The 14,465-nt window shown below is 36.8% G+C and overlaps 2 pseudogenes; one reads left to right on the top strand and one right to left on the bottom strand.

Annotated features, from left to right (window-relative positions):
• Nucleotides 1-272: 272 nt before the first annotated feature.
• Nucleotides 273-9,374, bottom strand: LOC141374780 (importin subunit alpha-1 pseudogene; annotated as a pseudogene).
• A 2,624-nt stretch (nucleotides 9,375-11,998) lies between these two features.
• LOC112838069 (U4 spliceosomal RNA) lies at nucleotides 11,999-12,080 on the top strand (annotated as a pseudogene).
• Nucleotides 12,081-14,465: the final 2,385 nt, after the last annotated feature.

Genomic DNA, 14,465 nt, shown 5'->3' with positions numbered 1-14,465 from the left:
AAGAAAGAAAGAAAGAAAGAAAGAAAGAAAGAAAGAAAGAAAGAAAGAGAAAAAAAGAAAGAAAGAAAGAAAGAAAAAGAAAAAAAGAAAGAAAGAAAGAAAGAAAGAAAGAAAGAAAGAAAGAAAGAAAGAAAGAAAGAAAGAAAGAAAAACCTACTCCAAACCAATGTTAAATTAATGACACTATTTTTCCAGGCAAGGGAGATGAAAAAGGTCCAACTGAAGTGTGCCTTGTAGGAACCTTTTAGGAATTAGTACTCTGAAGAGCGAGCTTAGTCGATGGAAAGCTGACGTCCCGCTGCCAGCGCAAAAGTGAAAGTCCTGTGTGGGTAAACACACCGCGAGGGGTAGCGGCGCTGGTGTTGACGGACAAGATCATCTTGAGGCCGATGTCTGGTTTTCGTCACTTCGTGTAAGAGAGTCGCCTTTACAGAGGCAGGAGCTCATTGTCCCGAAGTCTTTGGAGAGCTATTTTAGATCAGCAGAGTTTAGCTTTGCCCAGACTACCGCTCAGAGAGTCCTCACAAACTCTTGGTATTTATAGTCTACATGTCTGTCTGCCATAGTTGTTTCTTGGTATGTTTTATTGATAAGCCCCCGGCGGCGCCCCTCAGCAACTGAGCTGCTGAGTTCTTATGGGTGAGAACAGATGAGATAATGATATCCTGACACAACCTACTTCATTGTTATATATCAAATCTTTACTTCTAAAACTACTTTTATTTTTCTCTTTGTCATTTTTTTGGCATCATTTTTTAAATGGAATATATGGAGTTTGTGTCTATGAACCCAAGGACTTCTTATTAAGAGAATAAATTATCTGAAATGAATTAAAATACTTGTGTACTTTCACCCTCACAACAAATACACTTGGAGAGTAATTGAGTTATAGTTACACTATATCCAGTGTGCTAATAGATAGCATACACCCAAGTAGAAGCTACAGTAAAACCTGGCTTATGCCTTCAGGAAAACTTTTAGAGAAAGAGAAGTTATTCTCAAACAGATTTTCTGTCTTTTATCGTGCCGCATCTAAGCCAAGGTATGACTCACTCCTCTTTCTAATTCTGTTTGCTTTTTTGTTTGTTTTGCCTTTTGGTGTGTAGTTCACGTTTTCCTTGTCACTTTTGGATTTCAGATAAGTATAAAATTATCTTTTTCACATGCTTTCCAAAGGTACTATATTTTTATGATCCCATTTTTTACAGTATAGATCTATGCAAATACAGAATCTTCCAGATATCTTATTCTCCTCCATATAAATGTTTTCCACAGTGCTTTCCAAGTATATTCCATTTTAAAAGTTGGCTACAATCACCATCAGATAGAATCATAGACAATAGTGGGCTTTTATGAGATATAATTTCCTATGGGGGCATTCATATGAAAGAAGCCTCTCTCTGTATCATAAGAAATTTATTTCAAATTTCTCTTTTGTCTCCTTTTATTACATGTTTCTGGATTCTTGCATCCGGGGTAACTCTACCTACCAACTTCTTTGGTAGGGTTTCAGTCTTCCAGGTATTTATCACTTGCAATCAAATCAAAAACATACACATGGTTAATTCATAAAATAATATCCAATAGTGGGATCTAACAAATTAATTTATATTTGCTTTGCAATGAGATTTTTTTTATTTTGATCTTTCTGAGTTTCGATGTTTAATTCTTTAAGATAAATGTAAAACCATGGCAAATAATTCAGTCTAACAAACAGATTAAAAGCTCTCCAACAGCTTCATTTTCTGCCTATATTATTTTTATTTAATTTAATTAACAGTATTTTCATAATTCATGAAAGTTGCTTATCCTCAACAAAAATCCCTGTCTATAACAGTGCTTCTATTACATAGCTGCTAGTTTCACCATATCTTCATTTCAAAAATTATAAAAAATACATGTTTTGGTTTTAAATTCTTAAATCTTGCTGAACTTGTATAAACTAAATTTTATTTATGCCAATAGAATTATATCCTAGCATATCTGATGATGATGCTAATACAAAAAGTGAGGCTGAAACAAGTTAAAATGAACATATTTAAATGTAAGTCACTAGAGTTAACTAATGGTGTTTAAAATAAAAAGTTGAACTATATGCCCCTTTGACATGATTTTCCATATTAGAATAGCTTTTTCTAAGTATTCCCCTGACCCACTTAAGAAAACTATGCAGTCATTTTAGACACAAAATACATACATATAAGCTAGATTCAACTTACAGATAGCCAGTCTACATAAGATTTTGTTATTTGCAGCATATTAACATAGATTCAGTAATTCTAATTACATTGTTTTATTTTATTGTTCTGTTTTCCCACGTAAGTCATTGTTTTATTCTCTTTTGACAATTTAACAAAAATATTAGCCAAAAACCTATCATTTGAAAAATATGACAAAATATACCCTGGCATAGAAAATAGTGTATTCTTTTCCACAATATTACTTTATTTATTTATGTATTCATTTATTTGTTTTTAAGTTTTGAATTCATTTTTCAGAGTAAATATATGAATGAATTTCCAAACCCTACTGAAACATTTGTCAATACTATTTTGTGCCTGTTGCCAAATTAGAAAAACCACTAAAGTACCCATGGGCAAGCCAGGAAACTAATCATAAATGGAAAACTAAGGTCCAAAGCTATTATCTGTCATTTAAAAATATTTTATTTAATACACTTTAAGGGTTTGAGTCAAACCATTTTTTATAAAAAATGATTGGAGACATTAATTATATTAATGAGCTTAATGTGCATCTAGTAAGCGGACTACTTGTCCTCTGAAGGACTAGAAATGCTGCACTCATTAGTTTATTAGAGTTTTTTTTTTTTTTTAGTTCTCCTCTTATAGGCTTATATAGAAAGAATAGTACCTTCCATTACTGATGGGCAAACTGAGGAAATTCAAATTTTTTTAATCTTTTATTGTTATGTTAATCACCATACATTCCATCATTAGTTTTTGGTGTAGTGTTCCATGATTCATTGTTTGTGCATAACACCCAGTGCTCCATGCAGAATGTGCCCTCTTTAATACCCATCACCAGGCTAACCCATCCCCCCACCCCCCTCCCCTCTAGAACCCTCAGTTTGTTTTTCAGAGTCCATCGTCTCTCATGGTTCCTCTCCCCCTCCGACTTACCCCCTTCATTCTTCCCCTCCTGCTATCTTCTTTTTCTTTTTTCTTAACATATGTTGCGTTATTTGTTTCAGAAGTACAGATCTGTGATTCAACAGTCTTGCACAATTCACAGCGCTCACCATAGCACATACCCTCCCCAATGTCTATCACCCAGCCACCCCATCCCTCCCACCCCCCACCACTCCAGCAACACTCAGTTTGTTTCCTGAGATTAAGAATTCCTCGTATCAGTGAGGTCATATGATACATAGGAAATTCAAATTTAACTGCCCTCCCTAGGATTGATGTGAGACCCACTGGCATATATACACTGCTTTCAAGGATCATTTCTATAGTTTGTTATTAGAAGATAATTTTAAATTGCATACCTATGGGATGGCTCATAGTGATACATCTTAATTTTGCATACTATATATCTTCTTGTGAAAGTTATAGAAAAAAGCTTTTAAAAAAGTGGATTTTTCTAATGCAAAACTGCAAAAATTGTATTTCACGTTTCACACTGGCTGGGTGACTATAGGAATGTTTTATTTATCTGATTTATTTTTAGCCCCATATAAAGATAGATGACAAAATATCTCTCCTATGAATACCTAGCATTTCAGTCACGCATTGCATTTTGGTCAGACATGTTATTTATCGGGGCTACACAGGATACAGCTAGTGACAGAAGCAGAGATAGATCCTTGGTGTATGTACTTAAGATAACTTTAGTACAGTTTATTCTGAGTAGTTAATAATCTGCATTTCATTTCTAAAAGAGCTTATATTCAAAATTCTCTTCCCTGTTTGACTAACCTCCTATTCTTCAATCCATCTGCCTCAACAGACTCTGCTTTTTTTGTTTGTTTGGTTTGTTTTTGTTTTTGTTTTTTTTGTTTAGATTTTATTTATTTATTTGAGAGAGAGAGAGAGGGAGAGCACAGAGGGAGCATGAGAGAGAGAAGCAAGCTCCCTGCCTAGCAGAGAGCCCGACGTGGGGCACGATACCAGGACACTGAGATCATGACCTGAGCCGAAGGCAGACGCTTAACCCACTGAACCACCCAGGTGCCTCAGGCCCTGTTTTTAACAAGGAAATTCAGCCTTTTTATTTTTTCACCTCTGTCACTGGGAGAAGATATGTCCCTAAAGAAAATGACTCTTGTACAAGGGGTGGCTTAAGATCATTTAGTATTATTTAAAAGAACAAAACAGCTGTCAAATTTATGAAATCAATAATAGACGATTTTAAGAAGGATTTTTTAAGTGAGCTTAGCCTAGTAAAGGGTTTCAAATTGTTTTTAACTGAAATGTGAACTGAATTCATAATATTTTGACATGTATTATGAAATGGCTTTCAGGCTAACTTGATAAATACAACAGACTATTTCATTCATACCATCCCACTCTTAAGTTTCAGCAAAAACAAGTATTTGGTATGCCAGACATTTAAAAGCAGAAGTCCTTTAGTTGCAGTTATTTGGATGAGGAAAAAAGAAAACAGGATGGCAGGAGTGATTCATCCTTCCAGCTTTTTCCAAAATAAGAACCAAAGTAGGAAAGTCTCAAGATCTGGCTGTTATTTCTGAGGAACGTACCTGGTAATCTACAGAGGTGATATTAATGAGCCCAGTTGATGTATAACTTCCCTGTATTGCTCATTTTTTGATGCTTGATATGTTCTTAGAAAAAACATTCACAGAGAGTGCCTGGGTGGCTCAGTCGTTGGGCGTCTGCCTTTGGCTCGGGTCCTGATCTCAGGGTCCTGGGATGGAGCCCCACATCTCTCGGGCTCCCTGCTCAGTGGGAAGCCTGCTTCTCCCTCTCCCACTCCCCCTGCTTGTGTTCCCTCTCTCGCTGTGTCTCTCTCTGTCAAATAAATAAAATCTTTAAAAAAAAAAAAAAAGGAAAAGCATTCATGGAGATTTAGACTGGGTCTATGATTATGATCTAAGCAAACAATGCATGCACCTCAGTAGCATCACCTCCTTACAGGGTCTTAATTATCTTTTAGTTCCCTAGGAACTTATAACGCCAGCTCCCAGGGATCAGAAGCTTTCATGATCTTAACTTTTGCTTCTCCTCTAAGACTTTTACATCCAAAGTGTTTAAATACAATGTGATGTTCTGGTTTGGATCTTGGAAAAGAAAGAGAACATCTGTGAAAGTTTTAGGAAGCACGAAGAAAGCCTGGAGTTTAATTAATATTATTTGTAATTACATTAAATTACTTAGTTTTGACAAATGTGCCATTGTTATATGTTAACATTAGAGTAGACTGAGTGAAAGGCATATGAGAACTCTCCATAATATCTTTGCAACTTTTCTGTAAATCTAAAATTATTCCAAAATGAAAAAGTTAAAAAAAAAGTATTGTTCTTAACATTTCATTGGCTTATTTGAAGCTAAAACTGAGGCACAGGGGTGGCGCCTAAGTGGCTCAGTTGGTTAAGCATCTGCCTTGGGCTCAGGTCATGGTCCCGGGATCCTGGGATCGAGCCCCACACTGCGCTGCTTGCTCAGCGGCGAGCCTGCTTCTCCCTCTCCCACTCCCCCTGCTTGTGTTCCCTCTCTCGCTGTGTCTCTCTCTGTCAAATAAATAAATAAAATCTTTAAAAAACAAAAACAAGGGGCGCCTGGGTGGCTCAGTTGGTTAAGCGTCTGCCTTCGGCTCAGGTCATGATCCCAGTGTCCTGGGCTCCAGCCCCACATCGGGCTCCCTGCTCAGCGGGAAGCCTGCTTCTCCCTCTCCCACTCCCCCTACTTGTCCTCCCTCTCTCGCTGTGTCTCTCTCTGTCAATTAAATAAATAACAAATCTTAAAAAAAAAAAACAAAAACTGAGGCATAGGAACAGAGATCTGTTGGCTTAACTGCTCTGTCTGAAAGAAACAAATAAACAACATATTTGGAGGTCAGAGAATGAGAATTAGTTTGCCTTTTTATTTTTTAAAAGAATTAATTATGTTAACCTTGCATTTGCTTATATGATTTTTCTTTTAAAACAAGTTATTCTTGCATCTCTAAAATGGTAGAGAATAACTTAAAAATGAAAAGCAATAAAACCCTCATTTAACTGTTACTCTTTTAGTCTCTTCTACCAGAGACTACATCTTTAACTTTTTCTGATTTTAGTTTCCTGGTGGTTACTTCTATGTTTCAGCAATATGTATGTTTATAGCCTTGATCTTTATGTAATTATTAGATGTATAATTTTACTAGACTTAAAAAAGTCACAATTTTTTGTAAATTTTTTGTAAAATACAAAAAATTAAAAATTTTCCTTTTTCGGGCACCTGGGTGGCTCAGTTCGTTAAGCCACTGCCTTCGGCTCAGGTCATGATCCTGGAGTCCCAGGATCGAGTCCCGCATCGGGCTCCCTGCTCGGCAGGGAGTCTGCTTCTCCCTCTGACCCTCTCCCCTCTCATGCTCTCTGTCTCTCATTCTTTCTCTCAAATAAATAAATAAAAATCTTTAATAAAAAAAAATTTCCTTTTTCTAATAAAATTATAGCAATGCCTTTACATTCCTTACTAGACAACTTTATAATGTGTTGCTTCTCCAGAGAGTGTAGCCTTCTAATCACCACTAAGTGACATGAGGTAGCCCTCCCATCAATAATTCTCCCACTTTTCATTTTTTTCTCAGTCAACCAAAACTTATATTTTTATATTTTCCATGTTAAGGTGTATATTCTCCTCTGTAACCATAGTAACATTGCCAATGTTCTGTCTATGTTTATTCTAAAATATAATATCCAATATGATTTTGCTCTATAAGTATTACTTAATACAGGATCATGTACTATGATCTATTAATATTTACAAAACTCTCAGGTAAATGACCTTGAATATTCCTAGTGTGATATTCCATTAGATCTCTAATCTGCATTATAAATTTTTCAGAAGATACCATGGTTTTTGTTATCTTTATATTTGGATTTTGCTTTTTTTGTAATTTTTCTTTGCCTTTTTATCCCCTTGATATTTGTAATGTTTTTCTTTGTGTTTATGTCTTCTTATTCAGTCCTATCTTCTACCGTGCCTAAGATTCTACTCATGTACTTTGGTAGCCTGAATCCTATTTCCCCAAATCACCTTTACTCATGAGTTCTAAACTCTGCAGCCAATCTGAAATTACTGTTCTCTAGACCTGCTGCACACTTAGGCCCAAAGTCTCCCCTTCTCTACTCTAGTCTGACTCCACCTGTTTATTTTTTTTAAGAAATTTTTAATTTTTTTAATGAAAAGGGTGTAATTTAATCTCTACTTACAGGACACTGCAAGACATGAGAGTCCACATAAAAATAAGAAACCCACTGAGAGAAGCTTCATACAGTAGGTACCATTTGGAATGGGTCAAGTAGAGTTTCATTGTAAAAAGTGCTACAATAACAAAACACATTTAAAAAGAGTTCTTAGTCGAGAAACAGTAAGACAAACTTATACCAAACTTGGTATACAACAAACAATTTTATGCTTCAGCTGTACAATCAAAAAGTTAAAGTTCCCAGGAGTGCCATCCTCAACTTGGAAGGGAGAGCTGTCAGAGGTAGTTTCTGGCACAACATTTTGATCTTCCTCTTCCTCAATAGAGATACTTCTTATTTAAGTTTAATGAAGCTTTGTATACAGACTCATTCTCATAGTTTTGGAGAGCTTCAATTTTGTCCAGACCTCCACATTCATCAATCATACTAAGTTTCTCAGTTTCACCTAGCTTCTCAGCAGCCTGAAAGATGTTGGAATTGGCATCCAGAATAACTGGAATACTTTTGGTAACTTTTGCAGTTAAGAGGTTCATCAATGGTTCTATTACGCCACAATGAATGAGGTATACAATCTGTTCATCTGTCCCTCCACTTGTATAGTTGTTGACAGCTTCCTTTTGTGTCTTAAAGTCTGCCTTAGAACCCCAGTGAGGGGGACGCCTGGGTGGCTCAGTCGTTAAGTTCTGCCTTTGGCTCAGGTCATGATCCCAGTGTCCTGGGATCGAGCCCTGCATCGGGCTCCCTGCCCAGCGGGAAGCCTGCTTCTCCCTTTCCTACTCCCCCTGCTTGTGTACCCTCTCTCGCTGTGTCTCTCACTCTCTCTGTCAAATAAATAAGTAAAAAATCTTTAAAAAAAAAAAAAAAAGAACCCCAATGAGGAATGGGACTCATCCATGATTCACAGCTTGCTGTATCTGGTCCTGGTGACCAGCTGTGATATTTGACATTATCCATGTAGCTTCCTTTTGAATATCAGTTTTGGGGGTCATTAGCAGACTGGGAAAGACAGCAAGTGCTCCTGCATCTATTACACCCTGAGTCTGTTCATCTGTCCCAGTGACAATATTTCCTTTGGCTCTTAGCACAAGAGTCACAATGGGCAACTCAGTAGCTCCTAGAAGCTTCACAAGTTGGGCACAACTTCTGTTTTCACAACCATCTCAATCCATTCATTTGGACCAACAATAAGGTAGGAAATGGCCCAGCAGGTATCTGCTAATACTTCTGGATCATCATGATTCAGGAGATGAACTAAAGTAGGAAGAATCTGCTCAACCTCATCTAACAGGATTCTTGTTGAGACAAAGGTTTGAAAGTGTTCAGTAAGGTTCTGTAAGTAACCACATGCTAAAGATGACATATCAGGAACTTCAAGGAAAGCCAACAGTGGGTCAACTGCCCATACTTGATAATCAAGTCTCAGAAAACCAAACAATCATGTGCAATGTTTTTTAGAGCCCATACAGCTTGTTCACTGATGTGGACATGGGGAGATGCCAACAGAGAAATGAATGCTGGGATAGCACTTCCATCTACCACAACCTTGGTCTGTTCTGATGTCCCAGAAGCAATGTTAGTGAGGGCCCAAGCATATTCAAACTGAAGGGGACTACAATCAGTTCTGTCCAAGAAGGACACAAATTTTGAAATCAAAGGAGCCTGATTATGTTGTCTGTGGGGGTTGTTTTCCCTAGAAACCAGTTTCCTAGCTGTTTGAGTAGCCTGGAGCTGGCATTCCAAGTGGTTGCTATTTATGCCTTTGACAATGTCATCAACAGACCAACTGACAGTGGCCTGGTTGTTGCGGTTTCCTGCAGTGGACAAGTAGCGTCACCAGGAAATGAGCTTGCATTTCTCCTTTTCAGCATCTGGTCGTCCTTCTTAGCTTTCCTCAGCTCCACATTAACTTCTATTCATTTCTGTACTTGTTCTTGAATCTATTAAGGTGGGCAGTTGGTGAAATAGCATTCTTATTGGTGGACATGGTTAGGAGACAAAGGGAGAGAGCTACACACTGGCTCAGGCTTCCATAGGAGACCGTGAGGGGCATCACAGGCTGCAGGTCAGCTGCCCTTCAAAACGTCCACCATGGCTCAGCCCAAAGACGGTGTGCTGACTCCATTTGTTTAAATTAAATTTTAATTTTTAATAAAAATTATTTTTTAATAATTCAAAAAGGACACTGGGGTGCCTGGATGGCTCAGTGAGTTAAGCGTCTGCCTTCAGCTCAGGTCATGATCTCGGGATCTTGGGATTAAGCCCCTACGTTGGTCTCCCTGCTCAGTGGGGAGCCTGCTTCTCCCTCTCCCTCTGCCTCGCCCCCCTCCTGCTCTCTTTTTCTCTCTCTCTCAAATAAATAAGTAAAATCTTTTAAAAAATGGTATTATTTCCTGTTATCTGAATCTTTTATGTAGCAACCAGTTCCTGCTTTATGTCTGCAAAATCTTTCCAAATATATTGGAAGACATTTACTATAGTCTTTTTTAATGTTATCTTCAATTATCTGTATTAGCTCACTGTCTAGGATCAGATCTTCGGTTTGCATGTATTTGTCCTCTTCTTTAATATTTCCCATGTTTTTTCTTAATACACTGGTAATACATGTTTATTATTCATATTTGCAGTGCAGAAACTGTATGGGAGCATTATGTGCATCGAGAGAACGTTGATTGGCCAGCTAGACTTTAAGGCGTATTGCACATTATTATGCATATTATGGGTGAATTGCATATTATTCCTGGGTATCCCTAAAATCTATATCATCTGCATTGGCTGTAATTATTCTCCCAAGGCCTTTGTTCCATTTCTCAAGAGAATATTCTATCAGTTTTATGCCTCTAAATAACAACTTGTTAGCAACTCAATGTGAAAATGTGGAAGAGGCTTTAGGAGAGAGAAAAAGGATTCTAACTCTTTTTTTAAATGCAGAATTTCAAATGGTCACAGAGAAAAGCATGATGCCACACCTGGGCCCCTGAGACTGAAAACGTCTCTATATATGGTCCCGCTGGACAGTTCAGTTCCTGCTGCAGTTCAAGGACCTGGGAACGCTACATCTTAGGTTTCACAAATCAATATTGTTTATATACTTAGCATGTTCTAGCAATATATTGAGACATTCCCTATATCATCTTCCTCGTTGTGATTTTACACATTCTTTAATTTTTTACTATTATTTTATTGTAGCCTCAAAGTAGAGGAGATAGAAGTTTAATAAGACTTTTCATTTTGGATTTTCAAAGAAGGAAATATTAGTATCTGGTGGAAAAGTTATCATTACACATTTATGAAGCCTGCTTTTGTTTATTCATATGAATAACTGAACATATATAAATTAAAGTAGCCATACACTCTCCTTTTGAATTATTGTTGTTGCTAAGATTATGTATCATTGAAGTTTACTTGTGATGCAACTAGTTATGTCTTTGTATCCTTGGAAATAAAACAAAGAATTTGTCTTCTAATTACTGGGATCCAGAAAACTTAACATTTAAAGCTTCTTTTTAAATGTAATTCCATTTGGATTTGAAAAATATAATTTAAAATTAATATAACAATATTTGCAGATAGCAGAAATTAAAAATAAAAACTATATTTTTTGCTAACAAACCTAATAAATATGAAAAAAATTTATTTGCTCAAATTTATTTCCTTTGGTCAAGCATTTCCAAAATACATATTTGCTTTTAAGTGTTCTGTGGTTCAGTGTATCTTCAATAATGACATTTCACAACTATGAAGGAATCATTATCAAGAATCAGGCCTTAATATAATTTCAGTAAAGCTATCAATATACTGTTTAGGTGTTCATCTTACATATGCTTTTTGAATCTGTTTTTCTCTGTATTTGGTCCAGAAATGGAAACTAGTAATTACCTCCAAATAGGGCATTTTTCTCTTGTCTTTTTGCAACACTTATCTTTGTTCTGTGAAAGACATGTTGGGCAAACTTTGAACTAATATCTATTCATGTCTCAGCACTCCACCATGATATGCTGACCTAAGATTGTAAGTGTTAATGTCAAAGAGATTTGTATGCATGTCTTTTCTTTCCTGCTATTTATGAGTATGGCCTAAATTAAATTGATCTTTGAATCATAGTTTTCACAGCTCAAACTTAGGAAAATAATATATACATCATGTATTTTTTTTAAGAATGAAATGACCCAAATTTAAACACAGTACACACAAAATGAATTTTAGTTACTTCTCTTACCTGCCACTGTTTTCTGTCTTTTTTTTTTTTTTTAATGTGCTGTTATATCTCCCCATCTCAGTTCTGCCAGTTTTAAAACAAGAAAAACAAAACAAAATTAAATTTACAGCTAGAAGAACCATGTTCAGATTCCAGCACCTTTTATTCACACTGGGAGAGATTGCAACATAGACATGTGGCCTCTTAGATGTTTAAATTTCTCACATATGTGACTTTTTTAAATACCACACCCCCAATGGTTATGAGAAATATATAAATAAAAACTTCAATGATAAAGTTTAAAAATGTGTACCTCCATGGTGAACAATAATTTTACTTGCATGCATACTAAGCTCCATAGGAAAAGAATCTTTTCTCTTAAGTAGATTAAAGTATTAAATATTATATACATTAGCTTTGTGCAGTGGCAGTATCGTAGCCAATGAGGTTTATCCAAGGCGTGATTATTGCTAATTAAATATTATATACATTAGAAATGTTCACATCTTGGGGCACCCAGGTGACTCGGTTGGTTAAGCATCCAACACTTTATTTCAGTTCAGGTCATGATCTCACAGATCATAAGATCGAGCCCCCCAAGGAACTTTGCCCTCAGCGGGGAGTCTGCTTGAAGATTCTCTCCCTCTGTCCCTCATCCCACTTGCTTTCTCTCTCTCTCTAAAGTAAATAATTCTTTAAAAAAGGAGAGAAATGTACACATTTCCTTTTCCCTTAGTGGATTAAAAGTATAAGATATTATATACATTAGAAATGTCCACATTGGGGTGCCTGGGTGGCTCAGTCATTAAGCGTCTGCCTTCAGCTCAGGTCATGATCCCAGGGTCCTGGGATCCAGCCCTGCATCGGGCTCCCTGCTCGGCGGGAAGCCTGCTTCTCCCTCTCCCACTCCCCCTGCTTGTGTTCCCTCTCTCGCTGTGTCTCTCTCTGTCAAATAAATAAATAAAATCTTAAAAAAGAGAAATGTACACATTATAAGAAAGAAAAACATTCAGAAATACTTCAACTGTTCTTTACAAATGAAATTAAAATTACATCGTACTTTCTCACTCTTTGGTTCATAGAATGCTTTTCCCTTGTGGCCAGTTCCTTTTTGATCTATTATATGTAGTCATGAAAAAAGATATGGATAGTCTGATCTAAAACGTTTTATGCCATAAATAAATAGTTCATTATATCTTAAGCAACTTCTATGTTCTATACTTGTCCTGGATAATGTTCTAAAAAGTTTTCTAGACATATGTATAAGAGGATGGAAAAAAAAAAAAGACATGATGCCTATTTTTAAAGATTCTACACTTTATATATATATATATATATATATATATATATACACACACACACATATATATATATGTATGTGTATATATCAGTTGAATTTTTGTTATTTAACAGATTTGGTGGCAGTGGCAGTGGAATTGGAAGCAAACTTCTGATGACATTCAGGGACAGTGAGAAACATAGGAGGCACCCATGAGTCCCCTTTTGAGTTCACTGCCTTTCTTACCATTTTTGAGGGGTGTGGTTAAGTTCCTCTTGGTTCTGAGCTCCATTCTCTTTGTGTTGAGCCCCAGGTCTAATTGGGTTTTGAGTCAGTTCCCCATTTGTTTGGAATCACTAGTTCCACAATGGGAAACACTGGTAGTTTGGACCACAGTTCTCCCTTTGTTTGGAAATTCTGGTCCTTGGTTCCATATCCAGACTCCATGAGGGAAACTGTTGGCTGCAGTTCCCCATTTGTTTGCAATCAGGTAGCAGTACCCATTTGTTGAGGTCTGCTGGTTCAATCCATTCCCCAGTCCCAGGTTCCATGGTGGGAATTATTGGATGTGTACACAGGGGCTTCTCTTGGCCAGGATTCAGTAACATCTCTTGGTTACTGCTAAGACATTAAGAAGCACATGTTTGTTTTTCTTGTTTTGTGTAGATAAAGGTTAGCTAAAAGAAGTGGGATCTTTAAATTCCAAAGAGTAAAGCAGACCATCTTCCGGCACACCTGCTTATTTTGTGTCTAGGAACTACAGTCCTGGAAGCTGTCGATATCTACAAAAATAACAAAATCCTGCTAAAAATAACCTGGAATTATGATGGCCATTGTGGGGCATGTTCCAGTTAGACAACATCATTCATTGAAGAAGCACACTTGAAAGCAAGGGTTCCCAAATTAAATAAACAGACTAGGGTAACTATTTTAACTTATCTGCCAAAGCTTCCAAAAGACTACAAGACTGTAGGATGGCTTCATTAAAAGACTAGTTACAGAAGGCTACTGTAAAGTTAGAGACATAGGAGATAATTAAAACAAAAGACAATAAAACTGATGTGACTCTTACTATTCCCCTTTTCTTTAGGGAGTATTCACATTTTACTAATTCCCAGTCTGACAGGCCTTTCCACTCTGAAGAGACTATTAAACAGTTACCTTTTAAAATCTTTAAAAATAAAACTACCCAAGATTGCTGACAAAACTCCTCATGTATATTTTATCCTTTGGTCAAAGACTGAACTCAGAATCGGAGTTCAAGAATTTCCTAACCCGAGGGAGGATCCCCAGAAGTTTTTTTTTTTTGTTTTTTTTAAGAATTTAGAATAATTATTGGGGCCTATGACCCTGGCTGTCAGATTTGTATCAGCTAGTCCACATATTGGTAGTGTTACAGAACCTGGACTGGATCGCCCAATGGAAGAACCAAGCGGCACTCAGAGATCTTGGAGGTTAGGAGGTTTATCTAATGCCAGCAGGCGCAGAGGAGAGTGATCTTCAAAGGTCTGAGCCCTGAGCACAAAAAATGGGAGCAATTTATACACTTCTGCTTCTGCATACTTGGTACTTTTGGTGCATGACCGAAGCAGGGCAGGGAG

Source organism: Callorhinus ursinus, unplaced genomic scaffold, assembly GCF_003265705.2.
Source record: "Callorhinus ursinus isolate GAN/ISIS: 27379988/994484 unplaced genomic scaffold, GSC_fseal_2.0 scaffold22, whole genome shotgun sequence".
NCBI classification, from domain to species: Eukaryota; Metazoa; Chordata; class Mammalia; order Carnivora; family Otariidae; genus Callorhinus; species Callorhinus ursinus.
The sequence above is the reverse complement of the archived record's forward strand: the minus strand, read 5'-3'. Positions and strand labels throughout refer to the sequence as shown.